The following is a 5,398-nucleotide window of genomic DNA, read 5'->3' as shown; positions in this document are numbered from 1 at the left end:
GCTTACTAATTTAACAAGGGTATTTTGGTTTGTTACCTCTGCTTTTCGCTCCACAAAACTGACCTGGTAGCGCCCTCTGTTCTTCGAGACTAGCTTCTTCAATGGCTTAACCAGTGACCGAGTGACTGTCCTTGAATTATGGCGGAGGTGGAAACTTGTGAGCCTGGTTACTGTGCTTTCCTTTTGTAGCAATTGCTATTCTCAGCCTTTGTTTTTAAAATCACAGCACTTGAATTGCTTAGTATGGAACGCCCTTTTTACAACTGAAAATGAAATAGAATTTTAACAACCGACTTGACCCATTTCACTATAATGATAACAGGGTGTACTCATATTTCTATGATAGAGGAGTGACTGTACTGGGTTGTATGAATATTATCATGAGAACACTGCAAGCATGTATGGAGTACTGGACTATAACAACGGATAGTTGTTTGCATGAGTCGACTTGGTCGAACAATCATGTTATAACTCAGCCAATTAAAAAAAAACAATGAATGAAACCGTGTAACATTTGGCTTTCTAATAGTTCACCACCTGTCCCTTGCTCATTGGTATTTTGCCGAATAAGGAGATGTTGGACCAATAGTAAAGTTTGATGGTCGATAAGGAGTTAATAACAAGGCTGGGAGGGTGGTATAATAAAGGATTTAAAAATCATAGGAGGAGGAGTATGGGAATAGGCTAGAGTGTTGGGAAATGATAGGAATTAGGAATATGACGAGGGTGATGGATATGTGGGTGGTTTTGAAATTGATCATAAGCAGTCATAGTCATCACATTTAACACTAAAGTAATCTAAGAATTTAAATGTTAAAAATAAAAATTACAATAATACATTACACTTTTATTGGTTGATCAAGAGTTGAGTTGGCATGCATAGATAGGACTAGTCTTTCTTGTTCAGATATGACTAATCTTTGCTGTCCATAACAGGTCCCTCTGAGATAAATTTGGATGCAACATGTCCCTCTGAGATATGGAGAATATGTGTGTAGCTTCTTTGAAATCTGGAAAAGAACTATATATGTGCAGGTTCCTTGATCTTTGGTGTTTGATGGAGCCTCGGTGACAAGCAACCTTTGAATCTCTGTTGAAACTTTGTTGAAGCTTTGCTGAAGTAGCTTGAGATATCAGTCTCTAACAGGTCCCTTTTATGTTTGCTGAACAAGTCCCTCTAATGTTGATGCTGGTAACATGGTCTTTCGAACAGAACAAGTCCCACTGCATAGTGCTTTTAAACAGGTCCCTCTGATTAGAACAAAGACAAAAACAACTTCTTTATTGAAATCTGAAGTGTTGAAACAAACTCTTTAAGAATTTACAATGAGGAGATGAGATAAGAACAAAATTCTGATACTTCTCCCCCACTAAAGCTTTGACTTGTCCTCAAGTAATTATTGAATCGATGAATCAAACAGGAAACAAAAAGAAAAGGAATTCTTACCAGCCAAAGAATTAGTTTTCAAGTAAGAATTCTGGGTTAGAGTGTGCCAGAGTGTGGTTTTCACATCTAAACCATTCTTATTATTATTATTATTATTTATTTTTTTATTTTTATTTTTATTTTTAATTTCTTTTGAATTTCTAAATTGAAATGAAATGAACTAAGGCAGAGATACTATAGCTGAAGGTTGTAATATCTCAACCTCTCTTTGTTGAGATACAGTTTGAAGAAAATTTTGCTTGCTGATGGGCCTATTGTAAAGTTTCAAGTGATGGCCATTGACAGTAAAGGGGTGGCCTTCTCCATCAATAGTAATGAGATTGACTGATCCATTGTCATAAACTTGAACGATTTCGTATGGGCCCATCCAATCTGTGGTAAATTTGGCTTTATGATCTTTGAATTTAGAATTAAAGAGTAAAGCCCAGTCTCCTTCTTTGAACTTATTCTTCTTGATATGTGCATCATGCCACTGCTTCCTTTGTTTTTGCATGAGGAGTGTTGTCTCCTCTGCTTGCTGCCTCATTTCATCTAGCTGGTTCAACTGCTGAATTATTTCTTGTTGTGCTTCATTAAGATCAATTCCCAAATCTGCAGCCATCTTAAAATTATGTATTTGAAACTCAATAGGAAGCATTACCTCTTTGCCATACACCAATTGATATGATGTAAATCCTGTAGTATTCTTCCAATGTTTTATTTGTGGATTCCTTCCAAGGTCTTAGTGATAATTCCTTCCAAGGTTTTATTTGTGGATTCCACCTAGCCATTGGCCTGTGGATGGTAAGGTGTACTTCTTCTGTGCTTGATTTGATATTTTTCTGTGATGTCCTTAACTAACTTTGATGTAAACTGAGTACCTTGATCAGTGACTATCTCTCTTGGTACTCCATACCTTACAAAAATCTCTTCAAAAAGGAAATTTACCACTATTTGTTCAGTTGCTCAGACTAGTGCTTTAGCTTCAGCCCATTTTGTTATGTAATCAGTACATACTAAGATGTACTTCTTACCATTGGAAGTTGGATTAATGGGTCCTATGAAATCTAGAGCCCATTTTTCAAATGGCTCTAGGTGTACTTGAGGCTGAAGTGGCATCTCATCTATAGTTGTTGGCCTACCCATTCTTTGACAGCTATCACAACTCTTCACGTACTTCTTGGAATCCTTAAAAATATATGGCCAGTAGTATCCAAGACTAAGAATCTTGAATTCTGTTCGTTTAGCTGCAAAATTCCCACCACACGGTTCATCATGGCAAGATTTTAAAATATCAATTATCTCATCATTTCTTACACATCGTCTAATAATCATATCATAACCAGTGTAAAATAAATTGCCATTAATCCATGAGTATCGAGCACTTTGTTTGAATAGCCTCTTCTTTTCCTTTGGAGTAAAGTATGGAGGTGTTCTTCCCGCGGACAAATAATTGGCCAAGTCAGCATACCAAGGGTTCACTATTGAAATTGCAAAGAGATTTTCATCTGGAAAAGAATCTTCAACCGAACAACCTCACCTTGATTTTGCAGTCTAGAAAGAAAATCTGCCACCTGATTCTCCTTACCTGGTCTATCTAACACTGTGATGTTAAATTCCTGTAACAATAATAACCATCTGGTAACTCTGCCACTAGTTACTGGTTTATTCATTAAATGCTTAATGGCAGAATGGTCAGTATGTACAAAAACCTCATAACCAGTTATATAATGTCGGAATTTATTCACAGCATGTATGATGGCAAGCATTTCTTTTTCTGTGACTGTGTAGTTTAATTCTGCAGGTGTTAGATTTTTGCTAATGAAATAGATGGCATAATGACAAGACTCCTCTTTTTGGCCTAATGAGGCACCTACCGCAGTATCAGATGCATCTGTAAAGATGTCAAATGGTAGGTTCCAGTTAGGTCCTTTTAAGACTGGTGTGGTTGATAATTTTTCTTTGAGTGTTTCAAATACTTGCTGACAATGCTCATTCTAGTTGAAAGGTGTATCTTTTGCTAGAAATTTAAACAGAGGTGAAGCTATTTTACTAAAATGTTCAATAAACCTTCTGTAATATCTTGCATACCCAAGGAAACTTCTTACCTCTTTTTGAGTCTTCGGAATTGGAAAATTGAAAATGATCTGGATTTTCGATGGATCAACTTTAATGCCTTGAAAAGAAATATAGTGGCCTAATAATATCCCCTCATTTAACATCATAAAACAATTTTCATTGCTCAGGGACAGATTAGCTTCAATACATCTCTTCAAAACTTTTTCAAGATTCTCTAATGCATGCTCAAATGAATCACCATACATTGAAAAATCATCCATGTAAACTTCAACACAATCATGAACTAAATCAGCAAAAATAGCTAGTACAACTCTCTGAAATGTAGCTGGAGCATTGCAAAGTCCAAATGGCAAAACATTATAAGCATAAGTGCCCCAGGGACAAGTAAAAGTGGTTTTGTCCTTGTCCTCTAAGGCTACCCTGATCTGGTTGTAGCCACTGAAACCATCAAGAAAAGAGAATGATGATTTCCCAGCTAATGTGTCTAGCACTTGGTCAATAAATGGTAGTGGGAAATAATCTTTGAGCGTTGCTTTGTTCAATTGTCGGTAATCAACACAAATCTGCCACTTACCATTTTTCTTGGGCACTACTACCAATGGGGATACCCACTGACTGTCAGAGATAGGATAGATAAAATTGACTTTCAACAGTTTTTGTAATTCCTCTCTAACAATATCCTGGAGCATGGGGTTCATTCGTCTCTGCAGTTGCCTCACTGGTTTGATATTACTATCGGTATAAATATGGTGAGTGCATGTTTCAGGGTGAATCCCGTGCATATCGGTGTAGTCCCAAGAAAATTCTTTCTGGTATTTTCTCAATAATTGAATCAATTTTTCCTCCTGAGATGAGTCTAGGTGAGTGCCAATATTCAAAGTTTTTCCTGGACTAATCTCTATGGTCTTGCTCTGTGTGTTTGTGATAGATTGAATGGGAAAAATGTCTTGAAATGTTATTTGCAAAGATTGAATGGTGCATGTTTCATGAAAATTTTGTGCCATGGTATTGGTCATTTCTCAATTTTTTGGAAACATCAGGCTGAGAAAGGAACAACTCTACCAAATCATCATTATTATGTTCTTGAAAATCATAGATTTGGTTGATGCTAAAAACATATTGAACTTCTTCTTTGTCATTGTATTTATCGTCAAGCCATAAATTGTGTGCTACTGTTGGTGATTGTGCTGATGGGTAAAGAGTGAGTTGTTTTCTTTCAGTTCCTCATGAAATAATCATATTACCCGATCGACATCCTATGAATGCATCAGCAGTTGCTAACCATGGTCTACCAAGAATGATAGGGTGTCCTCCTAAATTGGATTTTGGTTGAAGAACTAAAAAGTCCACTGGATACTCCCAAGAGTCCAGTGAAACAATTATGTCCTCCAAAATACCTTCAGGAATCACTTTAGACCTATCAACGAGTTCTAGAACAATTGTTGTGTGTTGCAATTTGTGAGCTGGAGTGTTTTCATGGTTTCAAGAGTCATGACATTTATTACGGCCCCGAGATCAATTAAGGTGTTTGGAATATGTATGTTGTTAATGATTGTAGTGACTCTGGGAATACCAGGATCAACATACTTTTCCATTGAGATGGTGTTTGTCATAAGGCTAGCTAAATGTCCAATAAGATGAATGGTTTGTGGATCAACTCTTTTCCTAGTAGGCTTTTTAAGGTACAATTCTTTGATGGATTTAGTATATATGGGAATGTCTTTTATGGCTTGTAGTAGTGGAATTTTTATATAGACATTCTTTAGCTCATCTAAAACATCAAACTGTGGTATAGACATTGGAAGTTTTGTTTGGACCAATCGGTATGGAAAAGATGGTGGATGCAACGGTTGCATTTGTTTATTTTTGATATCATCATTTTTTTTCTTTTGA

Source organism: Pinus tabuliformis, chromosome 9 (genome assembly GCF_031772625.1).
Source record: "Pinus tabuliformis cultivar Carrire ecotype Pingquan chromosome 9, CPIR1, whole genome shotgun sequence".
Classification (NCBI taxonomy): domain Eukaryota; kingdom Viridiplantae; phylum Streptophyta; class Pinopsida; order Pinales; family Pinaceae; genus Pinus; species Pinus tabuliformis.
The sequence above is the reverse complement of the archived record's forward strand: the minus strand, read 5'-3'. Positions refer to the sequence as shown.